At 35.9% G+C, this 21,141-nt stretch overlaps 1 long non-coding RNA gene across 1 annotated transcript; it reads right to left on the bottom strand.

The window, feature by feature from the left end:
• Positions 1-1,525: 1,525 nt before the first annotated feature.
• Positions 1,526-21,141, bottom strand: LOC126832642 (uncharacterized). Its single transcript, XR_007684794.2, has 4 exons — positions 21,063-21,141; positions 17,592-17,651; positions 14,927-15,212; positions 1,526-1,638 (listed from the first exon to the last, which is right to left on the bottom strand). It is a non-coding gene; the product is annotated as an uncharacterized LOC126832642 (long non-coding RNA).

Genomic DNA, 21,141 nt, shown 5'->3' with positions numbered 1-21,141 from the left:
CCATATACCATCAGAAAACAATCAAATACAAGTAATTGATATTGGGGCCAGCCCCACGAATCTACCATGGTAAGAGAATCTGTAACGGCACTGAGGTTAAATAAAACGAATTATTTCTTTACTTGGCCTGATATGTATTAAGGTGTAGGTTTGTTTATTATGGTGGAGATAAAACATAATATTTGGTATATAGTCAGATTATGTACTCTTCTCAAATCGAAGCGTATTAACTGTGAGGTCTTTTATTGTTTTTGGCGAGTTTTGATTTTAACAAAACAATATTTAACATGTTGCCAGGCAACCACATCACAACATAAATCCGGCTTTCTTTCTCTGACTTTTATCTTTAAAATATCTGATAATCGGATTATTTATGCGGAGATTATCTAATTCTGTGTCCTTTAAATTAGCGAATTTCTTTCCGTTAACTCCCTTTTTATGCATGTGCGCGATCATCCTGTCTTCCACTTTTAAATATTTAAAGAATGTGGCCATCTGATCGACAGTAAAACTATATAAACAACCATCAGATGGTATAACGACATCTTCTTCACTTATACTATCATATGTACTGTCTACAGGTTCTGAAAATATAAAATATAACTATACAAACTGTACTATCTACAGGTTCTGTAAGTGTAAATATAAAAATGATTAAATCATAGTTTCTACTATAATAATATATCTTAAATATTAAAATATTATATCTTTATTTCGTTTCGTGTTTATACTTAGTTCCCATTTTATACACCATATAAGATCTAACATTCAATGATAACGACACATAACGTCCCCTGTATAAGATCGAACATCCAGTCATAACGACTGGCGTCCCCTGTTTAAGATCTAACATCCAGTCATAACGGATGACGTCGCCTGTATAAGATATAACATCCAGTCATAACGGCTGGCGTCACCTGTTTAAGATCTAAATCCAGTCATAACGGATGACGTCCCCTGTTTAAGATCTAACATCCAGTCATAACGGATGACGTCGCCTGTATAAGATATAACATCCAGTCATAACGGCTGGCGTCACCTGTTTAAGATCTAACATCCAGTCATAACGGATGACTTCCCCTGTATGATATCGAACATCCAGTCATGACTTTTAAAAATGCGTGTTCATTGGCTATTTACAGCACACAAGGGAAATGAAATGAAATGAAATGGGGTTTAACATCCCACTATTCTGCTCCTACTGGGTTAATGAAGACGGGCATACCCAATACAGTATGCTATGAAGTAAATTGTGCCTGGACAGCGGCACTACGGTCTACTCTTAGATCGAATTCCAACTGTCAAGGGCCCTTTTACGTGCACGCCAATGTGTACACGGGACCTCGGTTTTTCGTCCCACCCGAACGATTAGACAACAGTCCTTGTCAGGCCCTCCGTCCTGCATCATTGACAAGGGATGAACTTTCTCGGCCAATGCAGGGATAAAAAGCACACAATAGAGTACACGACACAATGGTGAAACATTTGAATTTGATTTGTTTATGAATATATAAACTATACTTACTGAGACTGATAGAAGGTGGTTTAAGACTGGTTTTAGAACCCCAGCTACTAACTAAAGGTTTTCTGGGAGGTATAGACGGTACACTAAAACTCTTCAAACTCTCATCTTTATTGCTGAAATAAAAATAAAGTGACAAGTTATTAGATGTTGTCTAATATATAGAGCAGGGCCCGCTTTCTCGAAATCTTAATTAAAGATAAAATACAAATTTTAGTTGATACTTCTATTTTCATAGGGTAAGCACAAACATCAATCTAATATTATCCAATCAAATTACTAAAATTTGGATTTTATCTTAATTGAAATTTCGTGAAACAGGCCCCTGAACGACTGGTTATTTGTTAGGGCAGACGTACTCATTAATATGAGACCAGCAGTTTATTTGTATGGAGGGGGTGAGGCGATTAATCGAATTCCTAAGGGTTATTTTACGAGAAATGCTTCCCCCCCCCCCTCACAAGCTTGATATTCTTAAAATAACCGTACGGAAAATGGTATATCATCTTGTCTACATGTCGTCACATGGTAATTATATGTATATATGTATACCTATGTCAACCTACACTTTATATAACATGTCCTCCTTTAGTTGTTAAACACAGTTATGTATAATTATTATAAAACAAATTTAATTTGAAATAGTCACGCTTCAGTTAGTTTAATGTGTGAGACACACTTTTAACTGGAAATGTTGATATATAGGTGCAATATGACATCAACTAAAACAACTTAATAGTCCTAAACAAGTACTGTTTAGTGTTTATTGTTGATTGTCATTAACTATCTTTGTTACATGGTTGTTTTCAGTAACAGTTAATGGCGGTTGAATAACAATAGTTAGAGTAGAAAGAAACATGAGGTTAACAGCAGTACAGATCATTCTAAAACTCAACATGAGGTTAACAGTTGTACAGAACATTCTTAAATCCAACATAAGGTTAACAGCGGTACAGATTATTCTAAAACCCAACATGAGTAACCCTAACCACTTGTGAGTAGGATGCCAAAATATATCGTATTTACGAGAACTATCGTTAACTATTTGGTAAATCCACATTTTACATCCTCAGATTAACTTAAAATTGTTTGGTTGATGTGGAAATTTTCAAACATTATACCTTTTCTGAGAAAACTCGCCTTTCAGTGCATGAATCCATATGAACTGAGTGTTATTAAAATATTAATTTCCGCCGAGAAGGTCAATAAATCATAAGCACAATAACAGCCAGACAAACAAAATGTCAACATGGACAAAAGTGAAGATCTATCCAATATAATTATTTAATCACTCCTTAACGGTTTGTTTTCATTTTCAGGACAACACATTCAAATGTCATTTTCAGGACAACACATTCAAATGTCATTTTCAGGACAACACATTCAAATGTCATTTTCAGGACAACACACTAAAATGTCATTACCAGGACAACCCATTCAAAGCCATTTTCAGGACAACACACTTAAAGGTCATTATCAGGACAAGGCATTATAATGTCGTTTCCATTTTCAGGACAACACATTAAAACGTCGTTTCCAAAAAAGTAAACTAAAAGACTGTCGACCTTAACAAAATTCCTTAAATTTCTTTCAAATCGATCAATAAATAACGTCGATGAAACTTACCTAATAACATCCATAATGATGTTTTCTGTTCACCGTCTAAAGAACCAAGTGACTTAACTCTAGTAAGTAAGCAAGTAAATAGGTAAGCAACAATAACGAATTGTTGGCCTTGTATACACCCACAACCCCTACCTGAGTACGGTATAGTTTGACAATCCCTTATATGATTCATTACTTCTATATCATTCACATATCTTTGATACCATATTCATATCAGAGAGCTGTCAATAAATGACATAAATATTAAAAAATAATCATATCGGTCGCAAAATTGCCCCCCCCCCACCAGTTGGGAGATCCTACAGAATACATTTAAGTCTATAAAAACAAAAAGAATGGTTCCTCCCACCTTTTCAACAGAAAACGGATTACAAGAAGGAGCCAAGTAATTATTCATCTTAATCCGTTAATACAATAAAGCATCTTCCACACATCGTCATCGTCACAATACTGTATTCGTGGAGGGGGCGGGTGGTCTTTAATCATAATTCAGGACTTAGACCGAGTTTTGTAATTATTTGAATTTTCTTTGATCAAATTTAATACATAGTTGTTAATAAGTTGGATATATCTCCAGACAGAATGATGATCTACAGTACACGATGGTTGGCATGTCTATAGGCCAGTTATAGATCGATCTATACGGAAATGTAAATACAGATTTAAATAATAATAATAGGGTGTGGTCCATGGTTTATTGACAGAACATGCAGTATATAATGATTTATTCATTTATAAGATTTCAGTATGACGTAGATTGGATTGATAGCCATTTAAAGAGAGAATTCGTTGTATCAGAAACTAACAGTTTTTTTGTATTCTAATCATAATATTTATACACTCTTATTAATGGTTTTTTATGGACTGATGAAGATTTGTTTTGAAATCAGCCTACTTACACAAAGATATATCAACTGCATCTTATAACGCTGTGTAGTCATAAGTCAACAGCGTCTCAAAACGCTGTGCAGTCTTATAATGCTGTGTAGTCATAAATCAACAGCGTCGTATAACGTTATGTAGTCTTATAACGTTGTATAGTTTTATAACGCTGTGTAGTCTTATAACGCTGTGTAGTCTTAAAACGCTGTGTAGTCTTAAAACGCTGTATAGTCATAAACCAACAGCGTCTTATAACGCTGTGTCGACTTATAACGTTGTGTCGACTTATAACGCTGTATAGTCATAAATCAACAGCGTCTTATAACGATGTGTACACACATTTGAGGATACTCGGAATATATTTGAGTAAAAGACATGTAACTTATGATGAAATGAAATTTGCAAGGGGGTGGGGATGGGAAGGTGGGAACTTGAGTGTAGAATTGTCAAATCACAATGTTGTTATTGATATAAGGGAGATAACTACTGTAAAACAAAAGAAAGGAGATCCAAAAGAAAGATGGAGACAGGTAGCATGAAACAGAATGTATAGAAAACAATTAAGAATAAATAAACCATTGTATCTTAGTTAATCTATTCTCAAACGAACGTACGACACAACACTGAGTATAGTAGAAACGATTTAAATCCTAAAATTGTCTGGTCGTGTGTCCATGTCATGTCTAGTATATTCTGACTCTCTCGTGTATGTCTATGTCCCATGTTTGCTATATTCTGACTGTGCCGTGTATGACCATGGCATTTGACGTATTATAATCAATTACATGACGTATTTAAACCAATTACATGACGTATTTAAACCAATTACATGACGTATTTAAACCAATTATAAGACGTATTAAAACAAATTACACTACATCAAATTTGACCATCCCGAGAGCATTTTTTTTTTTTTTTTCAGAAAAGTTTTGAGACACGTCTTACTTGGCCACTTACAAACATTTATTCGTCTCTTCTAATCCGTATATGTACACATCTTTTAGCACTAAAACCATTGCGCATCTGATTAACTAACTACAAGGCCTGTTTGTTTTTATAATGATTATTTTACCAAATCCTGGGCGTTTCTGTCGATGCACATTCATTGTTCAAGAATAGTATTCATTAAAAGGATTTCGATTTTGTGTAGAAAGTGTAAATAAAATAAATTTAAAACTAAATAGAGTACCAAATTGTCTCTCCTTTAGTTACTCAAGTGTGTTCAACAAACTTTTTGTAACACCTTACAAGACAAAACAGCAACATGACATAGATAACAAAATCTAACATGTATTACACTTTCCAGATACGCGGTAAAAACAAAAATAAACCATTTAATGAAATTTCTATAAATATTATAACTAGGTTAACCGTTTTCATTAATGTTACGGATGGATGATTTACCATACATATGATATCAGTTTGTTACCACACAAATATGTCAGACCTAAACACTTGAAACATCTCAGTTGTCGATCACTGGAGGATCTATTCGTGATCCCAATTGTCGATCACTGAATGATCTATTGGTGATCCCAGTTGTCGATCACTGGATGATCTATTGGTGATCCCAGTTGTCGATCACTGGACGATCTATTCGTGATCCCAGTTTTCGATTACCGGAGGATCTTTTTGTGATCCCACTTCTTGAATCGACGAACTATCATTGAGTGTAATTCTCGATGATCAATGGTCTAGCCATTATTGTAAATATTCGAACCCTGGACCATGTATCGTTGAGTAGAGTGATCAAACCTTCTATACTCTCTAGTTAACTGGTCAGTCAACGTAAAATAAAACGACCCTCATTCTCACCTGGATGTATTTAATCGTTTAGGTGAAGCCTTTCCTGGTGTATATCTACCTACTGATGTCCCAGCAGCACCACCTGAGTTCACCCAATTATTGACAAATTCTTCATTATTAGCTTGCCAATCGTGATCTATAGAAATAATTGGTATGGATGTCACCTTGTCAGCCATGGCAGCACCTTGTTTAACTTTATAACAGTTTTATATGTGGCTATATATCACAACGACTGCCGTTTGTCTTTAGTGTCCAGAACAGATAGAATTCACATCCCGTTCTTCAACATTATGGAATATAATTCCTGTTTATTACTGAGCTACGTGTTGACTAGGTTTCTCTAGATATTATCTAACAATATAGTTCCATGAACAACGTTTAACCTGATCAAGCTAATCCCAACACCCTCTTCAATCAGTTTATCGAAACAGAAGAATTTACACCACAGTGTATTAATAAACTGGATTCTGTTCTAAACCTGTCCGTGTAAACTCAATATCGAGTTGCTACATACACACAGTCGTGACGAGATCGATTTAGATCACCGCAGAATTACGCAACACTAGAATTCAAAAACACTATATATTAGTTCACACCTCGATTCATCAAACAGCTAATGGTTGTCAAGTTTAAACAGGTTCCAGTCATCTCAAGTTTCATATAGTTTTACAAATATCTGTACCTCAGGAAAGCAAGAGACGACACTGTGTAAACCGCCATTGCTCATATGGTTGGGAATAGAAGAATACAACAATAAGAAATATATAAATGACATACAACCCGTTTACCTAAATCTATTTTACACCCAGAATATATTACCCTCGTTAAAGGGACACCAACGTATTTATGAGAAGACCTGGCCAGACATACAAGACGATTGAAAGCCTGCTTCACAACTGGTAGCAGAGATATATATAGAATGTATATTGTTTGTATATTAAGTAGATTTTTATGTTGGGTTTAGTATTTGTAAACAACGGTGTAAAACAACAGAAAATCTGTTATTAAAAATCAGCGAAGCATATAAAAAAAAAACGTTATATATACAAGCAGGCCCTCTAGTAATTGTTTGCGATATGAATGTTGTGGAAGCAGACGTTACACACCAACTAGTACATAAATAATAAGTAATTGAAAAGGGTAAAATTTAAATGATAAGTGTTATTTGGTGTTTCTGGGGCACTCGGGACAAAGCGAGATTATTTAACTTAACAAATTAATTATCAAACGTGTGTTTTAAAATCATAATAACTCGCTTTACAAATCGAAAAAAGATTTCAAAGTGCTTAGGCGTTATCAGAAACACACGTTACATAACACTATCTTATAATTATCTCCCTTTATGGCGTTGTCTACAAAATTTGGGATTTCACATGAAATTATTTAATATTGTTTTGCATTACTTGATCAGGTTAGTTATGAAGGTTTTATATTTGACAACAATCAGGTTACCTGTACCCAAACATTACCTGTGAATATAGAAAACATGGGCATTGTATACCTTCCAACAATGTTCTGATAACTAGCACAACATATTTTGAACGGATCTTCAGCTGATTTGATAAGAGGGGAATATTTCAGGTATAAAACCTGTATTTACTGAAATACAACCTATCGGCGTTCAAATGTCATGTATATATTCAGGAACTCGTGATCCTATTTCGTGCTCATCAGTTTACGATTGTTACTTCCGGTCTCCAATAGTATAACACAGTGGTGTCATTGTTACTCTCTAGTAATATAACGTAGTATAGTCATTGTGTTTTATTGTTACTTCCGGTCTCCAGAAGTATAACGTAGTATAGTGTGCTTTATTGTTACTTCCGGTCTCTAGTAATATAACGTAGTATAGTCATTGTTGTATTGTTACTTCCGGTCTCCAGTAGTATAACGTAGTATAGTTATTATGTTTTTGTTTTGATTCAGTCCACTAAGAGGCTTAGGTGTTCGACTGATCCAACGAATTCACTGTAGAATATAAGCTATTTATAATATACTGGACCAAGAAATGAGAATTATAAGGAAGCGTGTCTTTAATGTGAGATACCCAAAACATTCCAGCAGTGTATATAAACGTATAAAGTTTAAACATATTAATAAAAACCCACCCCCTGTTATTAACACATGAATTAACAGCGAACTATTGAAACCAACAATAACTCCACTGACTTATACACGTCTCATTCACGGCTAACAACAGTACAATAAATCTTAATTATTTGATCACAGACTTGAAGGGGCTGGTCGTCAATCAGGCAGAACGTTGGATATACTCATCTTACCATTGATAACCATTTATATGTCTCCGTGAGTGCGTATTCAGGTCAAGTTGATATTAATACATGTAGGTGTTTGATAAATCAGTGATGGTTAGTCATTTAACATAAAGTTAGTGGTGGGTGTCGCGTGTGGGACAGTGTGTGATTACACGATAGTAACTTACATCACATTTACTTAATTTCAAATTTTTTTGTTTATTTTATGTAATATCTGTAGTTTTTCTTCCCCGCAAGGTAGTCGTGTTTATTTCCTGTAATGTCTGTAGTTTTTCTTCCCCGCAGGGTAGTCGTGTTTATTTCCTGTAATGTCTATAGTTTTTGTTGTTGGTTTTCTGTGTGTGTAGTGTAGTTCTTCTGCACCTACTACTACAGTGAACTGTTTCAGTGCCGATGCTGAATATCAAATATCACATTATTCTATCTGCATACTTTGTATTTTAAATTCAGTTTGGGATCGATTTTGATTGACGTTTATTTCCCAATGTTCATGAGGATTATGATCCGGTTGGTTATGGTGGTCATAATCAATTATTGTGTTCGTAGTCAGAATGATCATGATTGTTGACCGGATGGTCACTGTGGGCATGATACGGGTGGTCATGTTGAACATGGTACGTCTGCTCCTGATGGCCACGATCCTGATAATCTCCATTTACAATGCGGTTGTGGTTATCAAAAATATATTTGAACTTTAGTTGCCATCTAGCGGTATTGGACAATACATCATGACTCTCCAAAGTAAGAACTAAATTTTCCCTGGAGGTGTACTGCAAATATCCCTCGTTGGTTACGTGATCATTTGATTTAAACAATATTTTATCAATAAGTGACAGATATATTTACATACTATATAAATGGATAAAATATCAAGCATTGCTGCTTATGAAAAATCGCTTCCATAAACAATGACCATTAACAAGTTAGACAACTCGATATATTCAATTTACATATTTTACAGGGTGAGAAAGATACATTTCCCTTGACCAGATTATTCATAAAATATGTCAATAATTTTATCGGTTTGTGACCATTTCTTACATAAAATATGTGATCACTTCATATTCCCTCCTCGAATTAGTTCTAATTTAATTGTTCAGAGAAAACAGGGCCTTTTGAATGTGCTTCCGCTTACTGACAAACGGCGGACATTTTAATTTTAGGGTTGCTAAATGAATTCTTAATCACTTGCAAAATAAACGAATTCTTAATCGCTTGCAAAACATAAGAATATCATGAGTTGAAATGAAAACTTCGGTATCCCCCGCAAACCTTTTAAACCGGATATGACCATTTGGTTAAAAGTGGTGGTTTTGATTCGAAGCGTGTAAGTGACGAGAATCGCCCATATTACCCCATGTGGTTTCTGTGGTATGATATTCGCGAAATACCCCGAATTGGGGCCGGGAAAAATGAACCTCAAATATGCGATTTTGTGGCATATCTGATTATAATCTCTGTCAGATAATATATCTCATAAATCGATTAATTTAGGCCCAAACCCCGACCTGCAAGTAATTTACAACCCCCGACCTGCAAGTAACTTACAACCATCAACCTGTAAAATTATCATCATTGTATCGTCAAGAGTATTTAACTGGTTAAAAAATGGGATTAGTTGAGAAAATTTTGACCATTTGATTAACCAGTTAGGGATATTGAAAAAGTAGGAATATTTTCATTAAAAAATGCAGGATTCCGAATTCCGGCCCACACCCAGCACACCCGGCCCAGAAAGTCTGTTATACCAGCCCATTCCAGACTCCAGTGATGGCGTGGCGGCCCGTTAAAGCCACCGGCCACATACAACATGATCATCATAGCTCCATGGCCGGTCCAATACCCCTCCCCCACCCAACCCCATATAATGTTCAGCAGAAATAGGTTATTTTGACGAATTGGACAAAATTATTTTTTTCATTTTTTGTCCGACCGGCCCTTCGAGCGATCGCCCGATGGCGCGATGGCCCAATCCGCCCCTGATTTCAGACTTACATCCTTGTGTAAGGGGAAACCCGTTTTAATTCTGGTTTCGGGTTCTTGATTTGATGTCAACACCAATGTATGTAAACAATAACCCATGTTATTCATATTCTAAAATATTTTTATAATTTACTAAACGCCCCCAAATTTCTTTTATAAGAGTACCTCTACCCGCGATAAGATCTCTACATTCATCTGTGTTTATAAGAATACCACCGCCCGCGATAAGATCTCCACATTCACCCGTGTATATTGGTGTATTAAAACATATATGTAAAACTTTTTATTTCATGTTAAATGAGACATTCCTATCACATCAGGACATCTTTCAGCCCCTCTATGCTTTTATAATCCATCCATTAAGAACTCCAGTTAAACCCTATTTTGTGAACTCGAGTAGGCGTCTTTGTCCGACTCGTCATAGACAGTATTAAAGCGCTGCGTCACCGAAGTTTATAAAAGCGTTTTAAATGACCAAATGTGATAAAATTAGGGCGGGTATTAGGTTCAGTTCCTTTAGACATTAAAGCTGAAACAACTTTCACCTTTTCGACTTTAAATAGTCAGAATTCTACATAGAAATAATTTTATTTCCTACGGTCAACTTTTGACTGTTGCCAGGCAAATTGCAGAATATGTCCAGAACTCATATATATATATATATATATATATATATATATATATATATATATTGCCGCGTGCACTCAACACTCCGATAAGTGGTACATAATGGTGGACAAGTTTGGAATCTTTACCCTTCACCCAAAACACCCCTCACCCTCCACCCTCTACGAACATTTTTCCTTTTTTTTTTCCAATTACTTTTCCATTATTTTTGTTTATAAAATATATATTACCACTTATTTGTGGTGCACGCCTGGTGTCTGGTTACAGCGGTCCCCTGTCGCTTTACAGACATAAGGTCGTATTACTTGGAACGTTCTTTTTCACACGTGATCCGCTACTCTGTACCAATTATATCCAAGTTTATTTATGGTCTGAGGGATAAAGATAATAACAAAACTTTATATAAAAAGGTCGAGCCTTGGATAATAAATAAATATATTATAACTCGTCATATGACACCAGTTGAATGTCGAATGCTGCATCTTAAGTAAACACTGTTAAAAAGACGTTTTGTGTATATATCATGGGCTAAATTTTTAAAACCATTCAAAAACTAAATAGGATGGAGATATGATAAATATGACAGCGTTCGTACCTCTTGCCAGAACAGAAATATTTGCACGTAGTTTTAAGTATGTTGTCACTTTGCGATCGACATATGCAACAAAAGGCTTTGGAGAGGTCGAATACACTACAGTTTATGCAAATATGGGCTTGAGAATTTTTATTCTTCGAACAAATTTCTCTTTAAATTTTCTACTACCATTGTAAATAACACACCTTGCTTATAAAACGCTCAAAAATTGATTCAAATTGCTAGTAAAAAATGAAAGCGCCCGAGGTTTGTTTATTTAGCATGTGAGTAGGAATATAATACCCGTGTCGACATTACAAATTTATACTTTAAGAAACTTGTTAACGATATTTAAGGTATTAATAAATCATGTTTTTAATGTTAATTTTGGGTTATTTCTCTGTTTTCTTGTCCACTAAAGTCCTTAATATTATTAGACCCTTATAAGGTTCTTAATTCTCGCCTAAAATGGCTAGAACAGTTAGGACAGTAGAGATATTTTCGAGTGTTGGATTTAAGGTAATTTGTTTAAAATCTGAAGTAGGCTTGAGATTGGAGTAACATCTTTATATATGGTGACATGTATAAAAAACAGAAATAGTTTCTAGTGTTGAATTAAGATTCGTGTAAAATGTATGACTCAGCATTCAAACCTTTAATTAGGACGTTGAATTTTTGTTTTAGAATAATATAAAATGACTAGGGATCTATACGTACATTTTAGGGATCTTTACGTACACTATGAGTTGTTCCATAATGCCGATCTACCAGCAATAGTCTGGTGATTTGGAGTACTTTTCCTCAAGACAAGTATACCAGTGTGTGGGATCTCAAAATAATCCAGAAATCTCGTACGTGATAATGATGATTGAGTCCCGGAATCTCGGAATAATAATGTCAGAATCCCGGAATCTCGGGATAATGATGTCAGAACACGAGAATGTCTGAATAGTGATGTCAGGGTCAAGATAATCATTTCTAATATCTGTACGAGACATGACTAGACTAGTAGACAAGTGATACTGTGTCATTAATAGAGGTCAACTGACCACCTGTATATAAACTACAAGTGACCAGTGAAATCAAACAAACTCCCTACATATACAATATAACAAATCTTTTATTTACAGGACAATGACCAGATGAAAACCAAACATGACCTACGGATTGAAAGGGGTATATGTATATATATTTAACATACAGATTGGATGGTGTTATATTATTAGGGGTTTTTATTTATCTATTTCATTATTTTGTTTCGTTGTAATTTTTTTAACATACCATTGTATCAACTAAACAAAACATAATGATTTCCTTAAGACATTACCCTCATTCATGACCCCCTGCTCACATCCAACCACTCGCCTCCCTACTCATTCAACTATCCCCTCCTCCCTTGATCCCTACTCATCCAACCAACCCTATCCCCCCCCCCACCTCAATTCTCCCTTAATCGGTCACGTTACATTTAAGATTCATTGCTTTAATGTAAATGTAATTGAGTAGACTCACAATGATAAATTGTTCCGTAATAAATTAAATAAAAACCCAGGTGATTGGGTGATAATCTTGTATAAGATAAATATCTCTAATAATAAATAACCCATTTTAACGAAATAATTTTCACAAGTTTAAAAATGAGAAGAACGGGGCAGTATAAAGGTGTCAAAATTGTTTTTCATTTCAATTCACAACAAGTTTTTAAATATATTTACTACACGTATACACGTCTTCGCCCGTTAGATAACACATTAGTCTGTGATATAATATTAATCAATCGTTTCCAAATATGCTATCGAACACACGTAATTTAATAAATAAAACGTTGAAGCTAATATCATTGAACCATTGAGTAGACCATGGTCACAAGTAAATCATTCCATGGTCACGAGGTATAAACCAACTGGTAGTCCGCTACCAGGACCAAGTTAGTCTTCTAGTTCTTGTCTGTTATCTTAAAGCGATAATTTCATATTTTTAAGTTATATTTTTAAAATGTATTAAATTAAAGCCTTAAAATAGATGGTATCTGTAAACAGTCCTACCTTGTTAAAGAATAATCCTATTAATCCTATAATTCACGATTGCCAGTTGAGAAATTGGCAAAAATATCATTTTTAACTTCAAATTCAAACGTTTGAAGATAGCTATTCCATGGGGGGGGGGGGGTAGAAAAACAAGGGAGGTAATTGTGTTATTATTTCCGGGGTAAATGATTTTTAAGTGTGAGAAAGATAACCTATGATCGTATAATAGTGAGTTGACAACCTATTGAGCAAAAGACATAGAAATAATTATGTTTTGACTTTCTTAGAAAATGTGAAATTCTCGCTTTAAAGTAGTGGGGGTGGCGGTGGTGGACTATGGTGGGGGGGGGTCTAGGGGTGTAACGCGCGCGCGTTGCATCATAAGGTCTTTTACTGAGTCAAGTGGCGTGGCTTCGATTTCCAGCTTGTACGTGACAACCTCGTGGGTTTTCTCTGGGTCCTCTGATTTCCTCTGACTGCTAAAGACACCTACGCGCAAGCGAATTATTGAAATAAAATTGAACCATATGTTTGTCTCGAAATGACCTTTGTGCCAAGTGGACGTTAAATCCCTCTCTCTCTCTCTCTCTCTCTCTCTCTCTCTCTTTCTCTTTTATATCAACATGGTGGAAGCAGACGTTAAACCTCATCTGCAAAATGGTGGAACTAATCGTTACTGATATTTCATCTCACGTGACCAATAAGTGGCAAACACAGAGTCAAATAACTATACATGTATATGTATATTATTTGTAATTGAATATATTATTAAATCTGATATGATTATATCCCAATTATTAAAAATCCTTCAAATTATATAGAATGTATATTTATAATTTATTTTATCTGATATGACAGTCTTAATTATAATATAACAATTAACATATTACCCTTTAATAGAATGAGAAACATTTGCTCCTAAAATATCAACCTTTTTACAAACAGGTAATAATAAACCGCTTATAATAATATAAATTCTTACCTATAATCCACGAAGTACAATTGGGGACCCCAGAGAGGATCAATTCTTATATAAACTAAGAAATAACACAATTACTGGCTATAACTTCAATAAAGAATAAAATGCAATTCGATTGAAAGGCCAAACGGGTTTAAAGGGTTAGATAAAGGTGGAAATAATTTTGGTTGTTGGCTTTATAAATTCCTTTTGGATAATAATTATAATAGTATGTGGTCCGACTCCAATCGTCGTAATAAAACTAAGCACCTAATAACAACATAATCAATCAGTAACACACCACAAGAACTTAAATCAATCGATCAATCATTTATATGAATTCTAATCTTTAAGTGGCATTTAGCGATTGGGAAACACATTAACAGAATACAGTTTTTATGGGAAACAATCACTGGTTTATTATACACAAGCACGACGTTTCGACAAGTATCCTCTTATCGTTATCAAGCACACGTCGTGCTTTTAGAATAAACCAGTGATTGTTTCCCATAAAAACTGTATTCTGTTAATATATGAATTCTCCCATCAAAATTTGAGACTAACATGCAAATACACTGTAGTTTTCGTATCAATAATAAGGACTTTTTGCCGAACCTAAAAAATATTTAATTAATTAACCCTTACCCTGTGTTAATCGTCTGCTCCGTTTCGCTGTCTTCTGTTAAAAGATATCCCCCGTCCAATTTTAACTTCTCACTTCCCCTCGAGCTTTTGGAACTCATGGAACTGTTGTTTGAATTCTGACCAAGAACGTAATTTTCCGTGTTTTCATTTTTGAAAGTAATTTCATTAAAGTTTTCATAATTTGATGAATTAGAACCATTTACATGTACGCCATTTTCGTTTAATATTCCATTATTATCAGCACTCCAGTCCGCCATATTGTTCGTCTGCTTCTGGACTCAAAGCACTAGAAAAATACAGACATAAAAATGAATGAGAGCGACGACTGTTATAAGTGACGGGTTTATTGAGTATAGAGTCGAGACTGTGATCACCACATGTACACATTAACCCCCACCGTTTAATATATTCACTATATCTTATCATGCATGCCTGTATTTCATATCCTGATTGGTTGGGTTTTTAGTTTTCTCGGTGACACAAACCGGTTTGACGGGTTTTGACAAGTAGTGACACTTTATTTATCATCCACGCTGACTGAAGTTTATCCATATTTAATATCACATGCAATCCATACTACTACAGATTATAACAAAAAAACATATATACTCAGTTATTACATAATATAATTCGATAGATTATTGTTACATTCTCTGATAGCCATGTCATTAATAACCAATTAAACGTCATTTTTTTTTAAAATAAAGCTTGACCGTCTAACATCTTATATTAATAAACATTTAAAGACACACCTACCTTTTAAAAATGTTAGAGAAAATGAAAAGTGATGAGGTCACTCCTTATTCTAAGAAAACCTCATTAAATAATAAATAGAGAATCTCATATCTTTTTTATATTTAAAAATATCAACACAAGTCGATAATATAAAAAAAGAACGAGGCTTTGCCGAGTTTCTTTTTTTTACTTTATCGACGATTGTTGATATTTTTTGATATCAAAAAAGACGAGTGGGCGATTTTATTTATCACTCAACCCTTTCTTTTTTGGGAATAAATTAAATTCATATGTAAAGTGATATCTACACATGAAAGTTATCACACAAACGATATCTACTGTAGAATGTGTTAATGGGTGATAATACAAAATGACAGTTGTTTTAACTAGTGGTTTACGGCTCAGAAATAGAACCGTTGCCGAATAGATTCACTACAGCGGGAAGGGAATTCAAAACAATAATGGGAACGGGGGATTTGCTGTGTCTTCAGTTTTCGTTGGTGGTGCGGGATTTTAGAAATAATTTCTGAATATTTTCGAAAAATGAAGCAAATCCGTGAATTGCAACACTCATTTCAACAAGTATCGACTGTGATTAGCTTAGGAGGATGAGGGTGTGTGTGCCGGGGGGGGGGGGGTCAAAGGGAACCCTGATACCCCCTTCCCTTACCCAAAGAGAGAGAGACATGGGGTTTAACGTCCACTCGACACAAAGTAGGTCATTTCGGGACTAACATATGGTTCAATTTTATTTCAATAATTCGCTTGCGTGTAGGGATCTTTAGCAGTGGGAAACCGGAGGACCCGGAGAAACTTACGAGGTTGGACAGACGACCCAACTTCTTGTCACGTACAACCGGGGAATCGAAACCACGTCAGATGACTCAATGAGAGACCTTATGATACAACGCGCACGTGCTAACCATTCGGCAATCCATCCCAAAGGGCCTGCTCAGAATACCTAACACAACTCAACATCAAAAAAGTACATGTATATCGCTTGATCAATTAAAAATGTGTTGATTGTTTACATGAGTTGTCTATATTGGAATGTTAAGGTGTGGTCCGTTGGTTTAACGTGCTAATTACTGTCGTGTAGAGTTCTACTATATTGATTAGATTATATTGTTTTGTGTAGGCCTATAACATGTCACGGTTGAATGATTAGTTATCGTAAAGGTATTGATTATCCAATCCATGTCCGTCATTTAATAAACAATAAAACACGCCCATTGATTGATCGATCACTTTAATTGATGGCCATATCGTAGAAAATCTGAGAGAGAAAAAAAATAAATTAACCAGTTTCAAATTTGTCGGAGAAGACGACCTGGAAATCGTCTGGGACAAACGGGAAAACCAACCAGGGGATGAGAGATCCTAGAGGAAGAACGGTGAGGAGGTGGACTGTATCACAGCCGGTCCAAAATCCGCCTTTCAACGAATAACAACTAACGTGGGATGACGTAAAGCACTGCTGGACCAAAATTCGCCCCCCCCCCATATCTACTATTCTGTTCTAGAAATTGTAACAACCGCCAAAACGGACAATCCAAACGCCGTCTGCTCTTAGATTACACGTTACGGTACCTGAACTTTAAAAATAGACCACGCCCATTTATAATTAATATACTATTATACAGTTGTCAAAGTTTGAGTTTCATGTTAAAGGCCCACCTGTTGCTTTAAGATACTTCTGTAAATAGAATGAAACGGGGTTTAAAGTCTTAGTTCTCGGCATCAACCCGACTAATCACGACGAGCATTCTCCAATGCAGTGGGATTTCAATCTTCTGGGCTTCCTTTACGTACACACCTTCCAGGGTTCCCGTCCTGCACCACTGACAAGGGAAACTAGTCGCGATGAATTCCTGGGCCACATCGGGACCGAACCCATGACCTCCTAGTTAGTGGACAGTGCTATACTCACCGAATCACCGTGTCTTATGGGAGATGGCAGGTAGAACCACAGGTATAAAAGTATTTAAATCTGCAAAAAAAAATGTCGTATTGTATTAAAAATAAGCCCTAAAACCGTATCTGAACGCTGTAGCTTAAAATATGCAACCATTAGGAGGAAGTGACGCCAAACCTGTTTAAAGCTACGTTCCCAAACAAGTATTTATCGGGTGGTTATTTCCAATACAATATGGCAATTTTGGTATATAGGGAAAGTAGAAATATCCCATCTTACTAGTAAAATACCGGATTCACTGTATGGAGCGCATACAGGACAAAAATGTAAGGATTTCCCTAGTCGACAGCCCGACGATTAGGAGTGTCTGCACGCGTGACGTCGAAGGTTGCACGCGGAGATTGAGCGCTTGATGTACATTTTGATAAACTTTATGAAGAATTAGACGTACAACACTTTCTGAGATAAAAATCACGGAAAAAGACGCGGGCAGTGGATAATCCGAAAATTTAATTAGGCCTCGATATTTGTAATAAATAGTCAGCGATTGAAGACAACATCGTCTTGTGTTTGCAGTGAATTTTCCCCCGACTGCGCTTGCGTTGCTAGGTACCGAGAGAGGTAAGTCACGTGACACAAACATGACCTCTTTTGATCGATTTTTTATAGCCAGGGTATTCCCCGACAATTGCGATGTTTTGAGAAGGATTTGAAGCAAAATTATGATAAATTAATTAGTTTGAATATGTTTTTAGTCCAATATATCATCAAATCCCGGTTTATTCCCGGAAATGTATCTTTAAGTAACTGTAATATAAAATTGCTTAAATTGCCGTCGTGTGGTGAACGTCTTGATGAACTAGACTACCACACAGTCGTAAGCTGATAGACATGATTATCCAGACATTACATCAGCCGTCACAAGTAGCTTGTTCAGAAAAGTACACAACTGTCACTGGTAGCGTGTTGCGAAAAGTACACAACATAGTATATGTTGTAGGGGGTCAAATATGAAGTAAATAACCACACCAAGGGTTCAGTAAAACAGCAATTTATTACCTTATAATAAAAACCCTGAAATTATACAATTACAGTATAAATAACCGTGGTCAAGATATAAGTCAGAGGATTGTTGTCTGTGTACACCGTGAAGGTGTTATTGAACAGGTACTGATGAAAGTTCTCTGTCACTGCCCACTTTAAAGCAAGAAACTCCAACTTATGCGCAGGATAATTCTTTTCTGATCTTGACAGACTTTTACTGGCGTAGGCAATCACTTTCTCCATGCCATCCTTCTTCTAGTAAAGTATAGCACCTAAACCATGTCCACTAGCGTCAGTGTGAAGAATAAATGGTTGAGAAAAATCTGCATATGCCAGGACTGGTGGTTCCACAAGAGATCTTTTAAGTTGGTCAAATGCTTGTTGTTGTTCTTCTCCCCATTTCCATTTATTGTTCTCTTTGTCCTGAGCTGCTCTCCCCCTCTTCTTTTTAGTTGGACCTCCAACTAGCAATTCGTTAAGTGGTTTTGCTGTCTTGGAAAAATCCTTAATGAACCTCCTGTAGTATCCTACAAAGCCGAGGAAACGTCTCAGTTCATCTGTATTGGTGGGAGTTGGCCAAGAAGTTACCTTGTCTGTCTTCTTCGGGTCAGTACATACACCCTCTGCTGAAACGATGTGACCTAAATACCTTACCTTTTCTTTGAAAAACTCACATTTCTTGGGTGATAGCTTGATTCCATGTTCCGCTAGTTTACCAAATACTTGGGATAACCTCTCGATGTGTTCTTCATAGGTCTTGCTGAAGATGATTAAATCGTCTATGAAAATGGCACAGATCTTCCAATTCAGGTCTCCTAGGCAATCTTGCATAAGTCGTTGGTAAGATGCTGGCGCATTGGTAAGCCCAAAAGGAAGTCTTTTGTACTCATAAAATCCTAATGGTCCCACAGTGAAAGCTGTCTTTGGTATATCTTCTTCCTCTATGCTGACTTGGTGGTAACCAGACTTCATGTCAACTACAGAGAAATACTGCGATCCAACTAAGTTATCCAACATCTCCTCTATGCGCGGTAATGCATAGGCATCACGAACGGTCTTCTTGTTCAGCATCCGGTAGTCTACACACATACGAAGCGATGAGTCTTTCTTCCGGGCTAAAACTATAGGTGACGCATAAGGACTGCAACTTTGTCTTATAATACCAGCTTCCATCAAGTCCTGGAGATGATCTTTAACCTCTTCATACATTGCAGGTGGTATTCGCCAGTAAGATTGATCTTATGTTTCACGAAACTGATGCTACCAATGTCGTTGTCTCCTTGAGAAAATATGTCTGACCAAACAAGAAGATAGTTCTTGAAAGACTTGAGCTGTTCTTCAGTTAAGGCTGATGATGAAAGATCGATGTTATCAAGAAATGTACCAGTACTAGATGTTTCATTGGTAGATGTGGTTGGTAAAATACTGTTAACCGATGCCTTTCTCACCAAGTCAACTATCTGTAACTCACAGAGGATGGTATGAGGATAAATCCTAACTGGTGTCAATGACAGATTGGATAACTGCACAACCACTTCTTTCCCCTCTTCATCAGGATACACCTCTAAAACTGTAGGTGTCACTTCTACTGAAGATGGTATCAGCGAATCAGGTGACCGCTGAAAAAACAAGCGTTGACGACGAGTTATATTCAGGCTGTCAATCTTTCCAATTAGGCAGATGGATCGGTTGCTGCTCAGCACAATTGATGAATCCTCTGTACATTTGACTATTCCTGCACTGTTCTTGTGTTCTTTCTCTTGTACCTGCATACACCTGAATGTCATTGTCCAAATATCTGGTAAATCAGATTGTTGCAGAAAATTATGACCCTCAGCTAGCAGTTGGTTTAGCATAGGCTTCAAAACGTTGGTTCCTACTAGAGCTGGTGTATTGCTGTGGAATGTCGTATCAGGAACAACAAGAAACAAACAATCGATGGTCTTTGACTTTAAACTAGGTATCTGTATTGCTACAGAAACGCATCCTAAATATGGCAAGGTATGTCCTCCTGCACCTTCTATCACTATCAGCTGCTCAAGTGGCGTTAAAAAACAATCCTCTGACTTAAGGTGTTTCTCAAAAAATGACAGGTTTCAACTGTTGTAGTCCCTTATCGGGCTCCAAATGTTGTAGGGGGTCAAATATGAAGTAAATAACCACACCAAGGGTTCAGTAAAACAGCAATTTATTACCTTATAATAAAAACCCTGAAATTATACAATTACAGTATAAATAACATAATCCAACATATAAAATCAATTCATTCATATTCATTAAAATAATATATTACATATTAACACTAAAATCTCTATTCTAACTACTACTTTTATATATACTTAGTCTATATAAATACTTTAAAGGGAAACTACCTCCTGTTAACCCGTATGAAATATACAGGCATAATCTAAATAATCTTACTAATAATAATAATGTTCTTACCCATGAAGGGGTTTTTAATAAAGTAACCAGAGTCTGGAACAAGGTGAAGTACCTTATAGCTCTGTCTGTAATAAAATAT

The sequence above is a fragment of the Patella vulgata genome, chromosome 9 (genome assembly GCF_932274485.2).
Source record: "Patella vulgata chromosome 9, xgPatVulg1.2, whole genome shotgun sequence".
Lineage (NCBI taxonomy): Eukaryota > Metazoa > Mollusca > Gastropoda > Patellidae > Patella > Patella vulgata.
Note: the sequence above shows the minus strand (reverse complement) of the source record. Positions and strands in the feature narration are given on the sequence as shown.